The sequence below is a fragment of the Pan troglodytes genome, chromosome 12, assembly GCF_028858775.2.
Source record: "Pan troglodytes isolate AG18354 chromosome 12, NHGRI_mPanTro3-v2.0_pri, whole genome shotgun sequence".
Taxonomy (NCBI): Eukaryota; Metazoa; Chordata; class Mammalia; order Primates; family Hominidae; genus Pan; species Pan troglodytes.
This window is the reverse complement of record NC_072410.2, coordinates 104174799-104190318: the sequence shown is the minus strand read 5'-3', so window position 1 is coordinate 104190318 and position 15520 is coordinate 104174799. Positions and strand designations below refer to the sequence as shown.

The 15520-nt window shown below is 40.0% G+C and overlaps 1 long non-coding RNA gene across 2 annotated transcripts in view; it reads left to right on the top strand.

Moving 5' to 3' along the window:
• The window catches only part of LOC134807945 (uncharacterized), a 430365-nt gene that overhangs the window by 42234 nt on the left and 372611 nt on the right, over positions 1–15520 (top strand). The window contains exon 2 of one of the 2 annotated variants that reach the window (XR_010149623.1): positions 1888–2007. The exons of the other annotated variant lie outside the window; for it this stretch is intronic. This is a non-coding gene — a long non-coding RNA (uncharacterized LOC134807945). The remainder of the gene's footprint in view (positions 1–1887; positions 2008–15520) is intronic. 2 annotated transcript variants of the gene reach the window in all.

The following is a 15520-nucleotide window of genomic DNA, read 5'->3' as shown; positions in this document are numbered from 1 at the left end:
GAGTGCTGTGGTGCAATCTTGGCTCACTGCAACCTCCGCCTCCCAGGTTCAAGGGATTCCCCTGCCTCAGCCTCCCAAGTAGCTGGTACTACAGGTGTGCCCCACCAGGCCTGGCTAATTTTTTATATTTTCGTAGAGATGGGGTTTCACGATGTTAGCCAGGATGGTCTCGATCTTCTAATCTTGTGATCTGCCCGCCTCGGCCTCCCAGAGTGCTGGGATTACAGGGAATGGGCAAAAACATCCTCCAAAACAAAAAACAAATTGTTTTATGCTTGACCAAACTGTATGTTCTGTGTATGGCACTATGATAGCAAATTTTGGGTCAGGAAAAGCCAGTAAGAAAGAGACCACTTCTAAGCATGTGGCCAAAGAATCACAAATGTGTGTGTGAGTGTGTATATGTGTGTGAATTTAATAGCACCATTAAGGGTAATTTAAAAAATAATAATGAAAGACAAAGGAAAGCATCCACAATCTCATCAGCTAATAATATTACTGTTTTATTTCTGGGTTAATTCACATTTGTCCATATTCTGACACACTTATATAGTTACCATTATGAGCAGAAATCTTGGCAAAAATTTGGGGGGCAGTAGTAATAGTGATATCTGGAAACAGATGTCCTGGCCTTATCATTTATGAGCTTGGAAACATTTCTGAACTATTTTTCCGTTCAGATTACTCACATGTAAATGGAAATAATATTAGGGCCTGCCTCATGAGGCACCTGAGAAAATGAAATGAGAAAAAACATTAAGTACTCGGCATAATATGGAGCACATAGTATGCACTCATCACAGGTTGGCTTTCATTACTGTTTGGTGTTCATTCTTCACAGAAATCATGTTTTAAATGTGCCTTTACACTACTTAAATGTGGTTAACAAAGTGAGGGAAGTTCATTAATAACCAAAACCACTGATATGGAGATCATGTGGTTGTAAAGTGAGGACGACTCAGAAGGCACCATGAGGCTCTTGGTCTCTTCCATTCCGGTGTCTTAAGTCAAAAAGCATAGGGTAAACAAAGATCCAACCCAGGCCACTCAGATGAAACCTATCTTCTAAATTAAAGTTTTTGTATGAGAGAGCTATAATCCAAGTGCCAGAAATCAGGCTTTACTTCTATTTTGAATCTTGACTCTAACATACCTAAGTGCACTGTGAAATTTGGGCAGGTGACAACGTATTCAGCCTACTACTAAGGTCTCTAATAATAGAAGTTGTATCTAGCAGGGTTGTGTGAAAATTAAACAAAAATTAAATGAGATACAGGTGTTGACAAGATTGTGGAGAAATTGGAATCCTCATACAGTGCTGGTGGGAATGGAAAATGGTGCAGCCACTTTGGAAAACACTTTGGTAGTGCTTCTAAATATTAATCATAGAATTTCTATATCACTCAGCAATTCTGCTTTTAGGTGTATACCCCAAAAGACGCAAGACACTCTTCCTTTTCCTCACCTCAAGCAGAAGGAAGGGGTCTCTTTTGGAGCCATGAGCTGTGCAGCCTGGCATTAGGGCCGGAGTGATGTCATTACTCCCTTGGCTTCCCCAGCTGGTACCTCAGTATGTCACATGCCCCCCAGTTCACGGTCTGTCAGCCTAGTTCAGCCCTAGGACTAGCCTATGAGTTGCAGTCTTTATGGCTTAGACCGCCTTTCAAGTTTACTTAGAGACCAAGAGCACTTTGGCCGCAGGTGGTGAGGCTTGTGGACACTCAAGTTCAGACCTTTGAAATTGGCAATTTCCCTCTGGCTGAGGCTTGTTTAAATGCTCCCTCTGTGGGCAGTCCTCAGCTGAGTTTGATCTGGTTTTCCCTTTGGCTCTAACAGGACACAGCTGAGTTTAATGCCTCACAATTGCTGTGTTCTTCTTTCTCCCAGTGCCCAGAGATGCTGTCTGCACCACACCACCACTGCTGGGGTCGGGGAGTGGAGTTGGTGATTCAGGAATGTTTTCCTGTTTCTTCAGTGCCTCTTTCAGTGATATGAAGTTAAAACCAGGTACTGTGAGTGCTCACCTGATTTTTGGTTCTTATGAATGTGTTTTTTTTTCTGTGTAGATAGTTCTTAACTTGGTGTGCTTGTGTGGGGGATGATCTGTGGAGCTTTCTATTTCATCTTGATCCGCCTCTCCCCAAACTTGGGCATATTACATGTGGGAAAATTCTATTATTGTACTCTTGAGTGTAAAATATGGTTTAAAGGACCCCAGAATTCTTTTCAGCTGTGTAAGTTATTTAAAATAACGTTTTTATTACAGATAAAATTAAGCAAAGTGAAGACAAGTGATTTTTGTTCTCTAGTATCTTGTAGCACTACTGTGATGTGTTTCTCTGCAAAGTTGCTCTTGATATCTATATAGCTAATCTTTCCAACTCTTCCTTTACTGTTTCCTAGCCATGTATTTAGCCTTTCTCTTTCACTCACCAACACAGGTACTAGTGACCTTCCTACTTAAAGTAATGCTCAAAAATGGCCAATGAAACTGTGACACAAATAGCAACAGCAAAGCAAATCTAAAAGTAATAGGCTGTCAGCGACTTGAAATATTCTCTCAAGATAAAAACATGTGAGGGGAGCAAGATGGCCCACAGAATGATTCCAGGATGGTGGGGTGGATGGATCACAGATAAATCTGGCAAGGTTGAACCCTTCTATCCTCGCTGCAGGAGGCCAACCCAAAGCCCTGAGCTGGGACCTATGCTCTCCTCTTCTGCTTATTCTGCAGGGCTGCAACATGTGTTCTGTGCTCCATATTTCACCTGAAAAAAAGGAGGCAGGTGCCATTAGAAGCTGGCTATAAAATCCTTTGAAACTACATTGTAGAATTCCAGAAAGTGAGTTCAGAAATATTAATCCAGCTCCCACATTTACTGAAGGGGATACTTGGGATCAGAAAGGAGCTCTTTAAAGACATGGACTCTTTAGATTGTGAGCTCTTTAAAGACAGGGATTAGTCTTTTTTGTAGCTCTAACAAATACGTAGCACCTCACACAAAGCGTATGCTCAGGTACACATACCTTGAGGTAACAGATGCCCAGTACTTAAGGAAAGTGTTAAGATGAATATACCCTTGTAAACCCCACACAAAATGTAACCACAGAAAGAAACTCTCATTTTTCAGCAAGCTTTACTTACCTATAGAGTTTCACAGAATGCAGCTAGGATTTCAGTTGGGTTAGGAATGGCCAGAAATGCCCAGGTGTTCTGGCTGGTGCCCTTGGATAAGCCCACAGATTTTCTGGGGAAATTTAATCACGTTGACACCTACCTCTGGGACCAGGTGGGCTTGTGGAATTTTCTGTCTAACAAAGTTACATTTAGCATATTAATATGGATTTTGAAAAGTGTATTCTAATGAACTGTCAGGAAAGCCAAGATCAGCTAGGCCACTGTTATCCAAATCCAAAGGGTGTGAGTGTGTGTGTGTGTGTGTGTGTGTATATATACATATATATAAGTGTATATATTTTTTTCTTTTCATTGTGAGGCATCTGGAATGTAGCAGGAAATTTTGAAGCCATGGGATGTTATATTTTTTGTTTTTTTCCCTTTTTACGTTGAAAGCCAAATTATGACAATTTGGGATTTCTGGAAATAATATTTTACAGTAGTAGTTTTCTGCCCATTTCAACTATAATTTCAAATTCTCTTTTTGCTCTCAAGGGTACAGTGATGAATGGTCCCAGCTGTGTAATTGTAGTTTTGGGGTTTCTCAGGAGATGGCACTGGATCCTATAAAGGCTCTGTCTTAATGGTGGTACAAGAACCTTGGCATGCCCACCTCCTGCATGTGCTTTTGTTCATGACAACATTGCACATTCGGGGACAACATTGTGTCCCCGAACTGTAGGCATGCTCCCTATTTTGTATCAGAAGGAAGGTAAGTTTCCCTTCCTGTATGGGACAGAGACCTAAGCTGGGAGGTTCAGGAAGTTTGAGGAAGTGCCCAAACTTCCACTACTGGGGACAGAGATTGGCCTGACACTACTTCTGCCTGGAGAATCCTATCCTTCCCCATCCATCTGATTCTTTCCTGTCCCCTTCAGAGCTGGCACAGAACACATTTAATAAGGATACAGTTCAAGGAGAAGGACTGCCCTAGTCAAAGGGCTTTTCAGGAAAGTGGCCCTACTCAGACCCCTTCTACAGCTTTGGAATCAGCACACGCGCTGTCAGCACCCACCTGCATATTGAAAGCGTATTGAAAGCAGCCAGTGTGGCAGCAAGGGGGCGCCACAGCAGATACACGCAAGTCCCCATTCTGCATCCTCAGCCAGAGGTAGCAAACTGGCAGCTTGCTAGCTGGACCTGGCCTCAGGGTGTTTAGTTTGGCTCTCCCAGAGTTGGCCCACACAGTGTTTTATATTTGATTTATTTGATTATAAAAATGGGGAGATATCACATAAATGTGTAAATTTCCAAAATCTTTTGAAAAACACTTGGGAAATGCTTGGCTCTTTTCCCTTGATTTGCAAAAAGTCTGTAAAAGAGCAGGTTTTGCTACCTTTTATAGAAGCCTGGTATGATATCGTGATTTAGGATAAGAAATATATATTTTGGTCTTTGTTCCCAGTTCCTGAGACAGGGCACCTAGTTCCTTGGAGTGTTCTGGGTGATATAAGCATCTTATTTTTTTTTTCGAATGAAGTAACTGTTATCAACAGAAAGACCAAGCATGATTAGAAGCTTGGAATTTTCACCCCACTTCCCATCCTTCATGAAGGAGAAAGGGGCTAGAGATTAAATTAATAATCAATCATGCCTATGTGATGAAGCTGCCATAAAAAGTATTGAACTACAGGGTTTAGAGAGCTTCAAGGATGGTGAACAAGAATACATCCATGTACCAGAAGGGTTGTGTACCCCTAAGTACACGGGCACAGAAGTTCCTACACTCAGGACTTTTCCAAACCTTGCCCTATATATCCCTTCATCTGGCTGTTGATTGGTATCCTTTAAAATATCCTTTGTAAAAAATAACAGACACAAAGACTGATGAAACAGAATAGAGAACTCAGTAATAAACCCAAGCATATACAATCAACTAAATTTTGACAAGACCACCAATAAGGCAAAAATGGTGAAAGGATTCAACAAGTGGAAATGGGAAAATTGGGTATGTACATGGAAAAGAATGACACTGGATCCTTAAATGGTATCCTACACAAAAATCAAATCAAAATGTATTAAAAACCTCAATATAAGATCTAAAACTGTAAAAATTCCTGGAAGAAAATATACAGAGGAAAAGCTTCTTGACATTGCCCTTGGCAATTAGTTTTTGGATTTCACAACAAAAGCTCAGTGAATAAAAACAAAAATAAATAAGTGGGACTATATCAAACTAAAAAGGTTCTCCAAATAGCAAAAGAAAAAGACAGCTTATGGTTTGGGAGACAATATTTGCAAACTATACATCTGATAAGAGATTAACTCCCAAAATATATAAGGAAGTCACACAATAGCAAAAAAAAAGTTTAAAAAATGAGCAAAAATCTGGACATTTTTCTGAACACATAAAAATATCCAACAGGTATACAAAAAGGTGCTCACCATCAGTAATCATCAGATAAATATAAAAACCACAATGAGATATAGTTTCACATCTGTTAGCATGGCTATTATCAAAAAGACAAGAGATAGCAAGTGTTGGTGAGAGTCAAAATTAAAACTCTTGTGACCCAGTGGTTCCTTTTCTGATTATATGCCCAAAATTAATGGAATCAACACCTTGTAGACATTTCTACACTCTGATGTGCATCACAGCTTTATTCACAATAGGCAAGATAAGGAAACAAGTGTTCATCAATAGATAAATGGATAAAGAAAATGGTATCTGTCTGTCTATCCATCCATCCATCCATCTTTTTTTTTCATTATTGTACTTTAAGTTTTAGGGTACATGTGCACAATGTGCAGGTTTGTTACATATGTATACATGTGCCATGTTGGTGTGCTGCACCCATTAACTCGTTATTTAGCATTAGGTATATCTCCTAATGCTATCCCTCCCCCCTCCCCCCACCCCACAACAGGACCCAGTGTGTGATGTTCCCCTTCCTGTGTCCATGTGTTCTCATTGTTCAATCCCACCTATGAGTGAGAACATGTGGTGTTTGGTTTTTTGTCCTTGTGATAGTTTGCTGAGAATGGTGGTTTCTAGCTTCATCCATGTCCCTACAAAGGACATGAAATCATCCTTTTTCATGGCTGCATAGTATTCCATGGTGTATATGTGCCACATTTTCTTAATCCAGTCTATCATTGTTGGACATTTGGGTTGGTTCCAAGTCTTTGCTATTGTGAATAGTGCCTCAATAAACATACATGTGCATGTGTCTTTATAACAGCATGATTTATAATCCTTTGGGTATATACACAGTAATGGGATGGCTGGATCAAATGGTATTTCTAGTTCTAGATCCCTGAGGAATTGCCACACTGACTTCCACAATGGTTGAACTAGTTTACAGTCCCACCAACAGTGTAAAAGTGTTCCTATTTCTCTACATCCTCTCCAGCACCTGTTGTTCCCTGACTTTTTAATGATTGCCATTCTAACTGGTGTGAGATGGTATCTCATTGTGGTTTTGATTTGCATTTCTCTGATGGCCAGTGATGATGAGCATTTTTTCCTGTGTCTTTTGGCTGCATAAATGTCTTCTTTTGAGAAGTGTCTGTTCATATCCTTTGCCCACTTGTTATGGGGTTGTTTTTTTCTTGTAAATTTGTTTGAGTTCCTTGTAGATTCTGGATATTAGCCCTTTGTCAGATGAGTAGATTGCAAAAATGTTCTCCCATTCTGTAGGCTGCCTGTTCACTCTGATGGTGGTTTCTTTTGCTGTGCAGAAGCTCTTTAGTTTAATTAGATCCCATTTGTCAATTTTGGCTTTTGTTACCATTGCTTTTGGTGTTTTAGACATGAAGTCCTTGCCCATGCCTATGTCCTGAATGGTATTGCCGAGGTTTTCTTCTAGAGTTTTTATGGTTTTAGGTCTAACGTTTAAGTCTTTAATCCATCTTGAATTAATTTTTGTATAAGGTGTAAGGAAGGGATCCAGTTTCTTCTTTCTACATATGGCTAGCCAGTTTTCCCAGCACCATTTATTAAATAGGGAATCCTTTCCCCATTTCTTGTTTTTCTCAGGTTTGTCAAAGATCAGATAGTTGTAGATATGCGGCATTATTTCTGAGGGCTCTGTTCTGTTCCATTGATCTATATCTCTGTTTTGGTACCAGTACCATGCTGTTTTGGTTACTGTAGCCTTGTAGTATAGTTTGAAGTCAGGTAGCATGATGCCTCCAGCTTTGTTCTTTTGGCTTAGTATTGACTTGGAAATGCGGGCTCTTTTTTGGTTCCCTATGAACTTTAAAGTAGTTTTTTCCAATTCTGTGAAGAAAGTCATTGGTAGATTGATGGGGATGGCATTGAATCTATAAATTACCTTGGGCAGTATGGCCATTTTCACGATATTGATTCTTCCTACCCATGAGCATGGAATGTTCTTCCATTTGTTTGTATCCTCTTTGATTTCATTGAGCAATGGTTTGTAGTTCTCCTTGAAGAGGTCCTTCACATCCCTTGTAAGTTGGATTCCTAGGTATTTTATTCTCTTTGAAGCAATTGTGAATGGGAGTTCACTCATGATTTGGCTGTTTGTCTGTTATTGGTGTATAAGAATGCTTGTGATTTTTGCACATTGATTTTGTATCCTGAGACTTTGCTGAAGTTGCTTATCAGCTTAAGGAGATTTTGGGCTGAGAGGATGGGGTTTTCTAGGTATACAATCATGTCATCTGCAAACAGGGACAATTTGACTTCCTCTTTTCCTAATTGAATACCCTTTATTTCCTTCTCCTGCCTGATTGCCCTGGCCAGAACTTCCAACACTATGTTGAATAGAAGTGGTGAGAGAGGGCATCCCTGTCTTGTGCCAGTTTTCAAAGGGAATGCTTCCAGTTTTTGCCCATTCAGTATGATACTGGCTGTGGGTTTGTCATAGATAGCTCTTATTATTTTGAGATACGTCCCATCAATACCTAATTTATTGAGAGTTTTTAGCATGAAGTGTTGTTGAATTTTGTCAAAGGCCTTTTCTGCATCTGTTGAGATAATCATGTGGTTTTTGTCTTTGGTTCTGTTTATATGCTGGATTACGTTTATTGATTTGCATATGTTGAACCAGCCTTGCATCCCAGGGATGAAGCCCACTTGATCATGGTGGATAAGCTTTTTGATGTGCTGCTGGATTTGGTTTGCCAGTATTTTATTGAGGATTTTTGCATCGATGTTCATCAGGGATGTTGGTCTAAAATTCTCTTTTTTGGTTGTGTCTCTGCCAGGCTTTGGTATCAGGATGATGCTGGCCTCATAAAATGAGTTAGGGAGGATTCCCTCTTTTTCTGTTGATTGGAATAGTTTCAGAAGGAATGGTACCAGCTACTCCCTGTACCTCTGGTAGAATTTGGCTGTGAATCCATCTGGTCCTGGACTTTTTTTGGTTGGTAAGCTATTAATTATTGCCTCAATTTCAGAGCCTGTTATTGGTCTATTCAGAGATTCAGCTTCTTCCTGGTTTAGTCTTGGGAGGGTGTATGTGTCAAGGAATTTATCCATTTCTTCTAGATTTTCTAGTTTATTTGTGTAGAGATATTGATAGTATTCTCTGATGGTAGTTTGTATTTCTGTGGGATCGGTGGTGATATCCCCTTTATCATTTTTTATTGTGTCTATTTGATTCTTCTCTCTTTTCTTCTTTATTAGTCTTGCTAGCAGTCTATCAACTTTGTTGATCTTTTGAAAAAACCAGCTCTTGGATTCATTGATTTTTTGAAGGTTTTTTTGTGTCTCTATTTCCTTCAGTTCTGCTCTGATTTTAGTTATTTCTTGCCTTCTGCTAGCTTTTGAATGTGTTTGCTCTTGCTTCTCTAGTTCTTTTAATTGTGATGTTAGGGTGTCAATTTTAGATCTTTCCTGCTTTCCCTTGTGGACATTTAGTGCTATAAATTTCTCTTTACACACTGCTTTGAATGTGTCCCAGAGATTCTGGTATATTGTGTCTTTGTTCTCGTTGGTTCCAAGAACATCTTTATTTCTGCCTTCATTTCGTTATGTAACCAGTAGTCATTCAGGAGCAGGTTGTTCAGTTTCCATGTAGTTGAGCGGATTTGAGTGAGTTTCTTAATCCTGAGTTCTAGTTTGATTGCACTGTGGTCTGAGAGACAGTTTGTTATAATTTCTGTTCTTTTACATTTGCTGAGGAGTGCTTTACTTCCAACTATGTGGTCAATTTTGGAATAGGTGTGGTTTGGTGCTGAAAAGAATGTATATTCTGTTGATTTGGGGTGGAGAGTTCTGTAGATGTCTATTAGGTCTACTTGGTGCAGATCTGAGTTCAATTCCTGGATATTCTTGTTAACTTTCTATCTCGTTGATCTGTCTAATGTTGACAGTGGGGTGTTAAAGTCTCCCATTATTATTGTGTGGGAGTCTAAGTCTCTTTATAGGTCTCTAAGGACTTGCTTTATGAATCTGGGTGCCCCTGTATTGGGTGCCTATATATTTAGGATAGTTAGCTCTTCTTCTTAAATTGATCCCTTTACCATTATGTAATGGCCTTCTTTGTCCCTTTTGATTTTGTTGGTTTAAAGTCTGTTTTATCAGAGACTAGGATTGCAACCCCTGCCTTTTTTTGTTTTCCATTTGCTTGGTAGATCTTCCTCCATCCCTTTATTTTGAGCCTATGTGTGTCTCTGCACATGAGATGGGTTTCCTGAATATAGCACACTGATGGGTCTTGACTCTTTATCCTATTTGCCAGTCTGTGCCTTTTAATTGGAGCATTTAGCCCATTTGCATTTGAGGTCAATATTGTTATGTGTGAATTTGATCCTGTCATTATGATGTTAGCTGGCTATTTTGCTCGTTAGTTGATGCAGTTTATTCCTAGCATCGATAGTCTTCACAATTTGGCATGTTTTTGCAGTGGCTGTTACCGGTTGTTCCTTTCCATGTTTAGCGCTTCCTTCAGGAGCTCTTTTAGGGCAGGGTGGTGACAAAATCTCTCAGCATTTGCTTGTCTGTAAAGTATTGTATTTCTCCTTCACTTATGAAGCTTAGTTTGGCTGGATATGAAATTCTGGGTTGAAAATTCTTTCCTTTAAGAATGTTGAATATTGGCCCCCACTCTCTTCTGGCTTGTAGAGTTTCTGCCGAGAGATCAGCTGTTAGTCTGATGGGCTTCCCTTTGTGGGTAACCTGACCTTTCTCTCTGGCTGCCCTTAACATTTTTTCCTTCATTTCAACTTTGGTGAATCTGACAATTATGTGTCTTGGAGTTGCTCTTCTTGAAGAGTATCTTTGTGGCGTTCTCTGTATTTCCTGAATTTGAATGTTGGCTTGCCTTGCTAGACTGGGGAAGTTCTCCTGGATAATATCCTGCAGAGTGTTTTCCAACTTGGTTCCATTCTCCCCGTCACTTTCAGGTACACCAGTCAGACGTAGATTTGGTCTTTTCACATAGTCCCATATTTCTTGGAGGCTTTGTTCGTTTCTTTTCATTCTTTTTTCTCTAAACTTCTCTTCTTGCTTCATTTCATTCATTTGGTCTTCCATCACTGATACCCTTTCTTCCAATTGATCGTATCAGCTACTGAGGTTTGTGCATTTGTCACATAGTTCTCGTGCCGTGGTTTTCAGCTCCATCAGGTCCTTTAAGGACTTCTCTGCGTTGGTTTTTCTAGTTAGCCATTCGTCTAATTTTTTTCAAGGTTTTTAACTTATTTGCCATGGGTTCAAACTTCTTCCTTTAGCTCAGAGTAGTTTGATCGTCTGAAGCCTTCTTCTCTCAACTCGTCAAAGGCATTCTCCATCCAGCTTTGTTCCATTGCTGGCGAGGAGCTGTATTACTTTGCAGGAGGGAGGCCCTCTGATTTTTACAGTTTCCAGTTTTTCTGCTCTGTTTTTTCTCCATCTTTGTGGTTTTATCTACCTTTGGTCTTTGAGGATGGTGATGTACAGATGGGTTTTTGGTGTGGATGTCCTTTCTGTTTGTTAGTTTTCCTTCTAACAGTCAGGACCCTCAGCTGCAGGTCTGTTGGAGTTTACTGGAGGTCCACTCCAGACCCCGTTTGCCTGGGTGTCAGCAGCAGAGGCTGCAGAACAGTGGATATTGGTGAACAGCAAATGTTGCTGCCTGATCATTCCTCTGGAAGTTTTGTCTCAGAGGAGTACCTGGCCGTGTGAGGTGTCAGTCTGCCCCTACTGGGGGGTGCCTCCCAGTTAGGCTACTTGGGGGTTAGGGACCCACTTGTGGAGGCAGTCTGTCCGTTCTCAGATGTCAAGCTGCGTGCTGGGAGAACCACTGCTCTCTTCAAAGTTGTCAGTCAGGGACATTTAAGTCTGCAGAGGTTTCTGCTGCCTTTTGTTTGGCTATGTCCTGCCCCCAGAGGCAGAGTCTAGAGAGGCAGGCAGGCAGGCCTCCTTGAGCTGCAGTGGGCCACCTAGTTTGAGCTTCCCGGCCACTTTGTTGACCTACTCAAGCCTCGGCAATGGCGAACGACCCTCCCCCAGCCTCACTGCCACCTTTCAGTTTGATCTGACTGCTGTGCTAGCAATGAGCGAGGCTCCATGGGCGTAGGACCCCCCCGAGCCAGGCGTGGGATATAATCTCCTGGTGTACTGTTTGCTAAGACCATTGGAAAAGCGCAGTAGTAGGGTGGGAGTGACCCGATTTTCCAGGTGCCATCTGTCACCCCTTTCTTTGACTAGGAAAGGGAATTCCCTGACCCCTTGCACTTCCCAGGTGAGGCGATGCCTCACCCTGCTTCAGCTCATGCTCGGTGTACTGCACCCACTGTCCTGCACCCACTATCTGACACTCCCCAGTGAGACGAACCCGGTACCTCAGTTGGAAATGCAGAAATCACCTGTCTTCTGTGTCGCTCATGCTGGGAGCTGTAGACAGGAGCTGTTTCTATGCAGCCATCTTGGCTCCACCCACCCATCCATCCATCTTAAAAGAGAAAGAGGGCTGGGCGTGGTGGTTCACACCTGTAATCCCAGTACTTTGGGAGGCTGAGGCAGGCAGATCATGAGGTCAGGAGATCGAGACCTTCCTGCACAACATGGTGAAACCCCGTTTAAAATACAAAAATTAGTCGGGCGTGGTGGCGGGCACCTGTAGTCCCAGCTACTCAGGCGGCTGAAGCAGGAGAATCGCTTGAACCTGGGAGGCAGAGGTTGCAGTGAGCCGAGATCGCGCCACTGCACTCCAGCCTGGGTGACAGAGTGAGACTTCGTCTAAAAAAAAAAGAGAAAGAGATACTACTATTTGTGACAATGTAGGTAAAACTGGAGGAGGTTATATGAAATGAAAGAAGCCAGACGTAAGAAAAATACTGCATGAATGATCTCATTTCTATGTGGAATCTTAAAAAAAAAAACCAAAACAACAACAACAAAAAAACACCAAATGCATAGAAACAGAGAATAGAATGGTGATTACCAGGAGCAAGTGGTGGAGCAGAGGAAATAGGGAGGAGTAGGTCATTTGCAGTTATACAGGATGAATAGATGTAGACATCTAATGTGCAGCAGCATGAGGACTGTAGTTAACAATACTGTATTGTATACTGAAAATGTGCTAAGAGAATGGATTTGGGGTTGTCTTATCCACAACAAGAGAAAACATGAAGTGATGGATATGTCAATTAGCTTGGCTATAGTTATCATTTTACTCCATATATATATATATATATATATATATATACACACACACACACACACACACACATATATATATAAACATCATGATGTGTACCTTAAATATATATGATAAAAATAAAAGTAAAAAAATTAAAACTTAAATTAATGATACTATCCTTAAAAAAGAATCTTGTAATAAATCGGCACTGGTAAGTAAAATTGTTTCCCTGGGTTCTGTGAGCCATTCTAGCAAATCAAACCTGAGAAGGGGGTCATAGGAACCTCTAATTTGTAGCCAAGTCAGCACACGTGGATAACCTGGCAACCTACTCCTTGTGGTTTGCTTCTGAAGTGGAAGACAGTTGCACGGGGTCAAGTCCTTAACCTGTGGGGTCTCCACTAACCTCAGTTAGTGTCAGAATTGAATTGAATTGCAGGACACCCAGTTAGATACAATAGTCCTACCTTATTCATGGTTTTACTTTTTGTGGTTTTAGTTACCTGGAGTCAACAGCAACCTAAAAATATTAACTAGAAAATTTCAGAAATAATTCATAGGTTTTAAATTATGAGAAACATGACAAAATCTCGCTGTCACATTCCATCCCATCCTGGATGTGAATCGTCCCTTTGTCTAGCATCTCCATACTGTTGATGCTCCTCTGCATGTGAGTCACTTAGTAGCCTTCTCCATTATCAAACTGACTGACATAGTATTGCTGTGCTTGTTTCAAGTAACCTTTATTTTACTTCATGATAGCCCCAAAGTGCAAGGGTAGTGATGCTGGCAATTTGGATATGCCAGAGAGAAGCCATAAGGTGCATTCCTTGTGTAAAAATGTAAAAGTTCTCAACATAGGGGGAAAAAATGTATGCTGAGGTTGCTATGATCTACACAAGAATGAAGTCTTCTATGTGTGAAATTTTGAAGAAGAAAGAGAAATTTGTGCTTAATATATATGGGGCTTGGTACCATCCATGGTTTTAGGCATACACCAAGGGTCGTGAAACGTATCCCCCGCCGATAAACGGGACTGCTGCAATTGCTAGGTGGGGAAACACACTCCACCTGGTCATGTTATTGGAATGCAGTCTGATTTTTAAAAATTCTGCCATGAATTTGATAATCATTTTAAATGGACTTGTAGTTTATTAACCACAATTGCATGTAAATGTATTTGAAAAAATTAGTTTCCCATACATGTACAATACATATAATTTATTCAGTCAACTCACAGTGATTGATGTATATTTGTATTTGCAGCCCATAGCTTACAAACACTGAGCTACAAAGAGACCATTTTCCAAATCATGCAATCTCCACACCGCTGACTGGAATAAAAATGAAGGAAACATAAATGGAGGAAACAGTAGCTCCCTATTACCTACTCAAAGCTCTTTCTCACTTATTTCCTCACTTGGGCCTTCAAAAGTGAGGAAAGCGGACCCCTCACTGCCTAACAGATTATAAAATTGAAAATTTACAATGTTTTATGTAACATTTCTTCTGTGAATAAGTAATCCAAGTTTTCTAAAAAGTAATTGATGAATTACTATAAATAAAAGTCACCCATAAATCTATATCACATAAAGAAAACCAAACTGTCCATAATTTGAGATACTTTCTTCCATTGTTGGAGAGTGTGTATGTGTGCATACACACACAAAATCATGCATGAGTTGTAAATTGTATCCTAATGTGTTTACAATTTTACGATCTCCGTTTTCATGTCAATTAACGTTTATTAAAAACACGAGATTTTAAAGATTGTGTAATTACTATCATACAGGTGTACTATTCTCCTGCCATTGCACATTAGGGCTTAGCCCAATTGTCTGGCTACTGTAAGTAATGCACATTTATGAATAAAGTTTTGTTCAAACTGGATTATTTTCTTAGAATAGATTCCCGTATGTAAATGTATAAATCAACTGGTATGAAATATTTTATTACTCTTTATTCAAATTGCCTTTTAAAAGGTTGATGCCAAAAGTATACTGTATTTCCATCATTGATATATGAATATGTAGTATGTTAACACACTCATATATACTTAATATTCATTGCATGCTTTTAAGTTCATAGAAAGCCCTTTCAAGTATTATCTCATTTATTCCTCCATGACAATCAGTAAAGTTTAATATCTCCACTTATATAGAAGGAATCTAAGGCAATAGTAAGTTAAATAATTTGCCCAAAGTTTCTGCTACTAAATGGCGTGGCAGAGACTTAACTTTGAAGCCTGTCGTTTCTCCTAAACCAAATTGCTAAATGAGAAAATCTGTAGTATAAAGAGTTTATAACTTTTCTAACATTAAACAGGTGGTTAGAGATCTGGGATAAGCATCTACATCTATTTCAACCAAGTTGAGCCTCTCTCTTTTTCTTTAATTCACCTTTATCTCTTATGTATGTATTGATTCTTGTTATTCTATGACTAATTTAAAAAACTGGATGTGTGTGTGTGTGTGTGTGTGTGTGTACGTATATGTGTGTTTAATTTAGAAGGTCAATCCTTAAACATTAAAACCTTAAAACTCAATCTATTTATGTTTGTTCTAAGGCATTACTTGTCCAGAATCATTAGGGTGTATCCTGCTAGTTGCCATTAGCTTGATTATTATGTATTCAGACTTTTCCAAAAATTGACTCATATAAACCCTTCTCTGTTTCCTCATTACACTTCCCTGCCACCCCCAGTCTTTCCTGAAAGATAAATCACATTATTTTTTGGCAATGGTTTTGTAATGGGGAATTTAGCACAAGACTGAAATTGACTCTGTGCAAAATTAGCTGGCCCTGA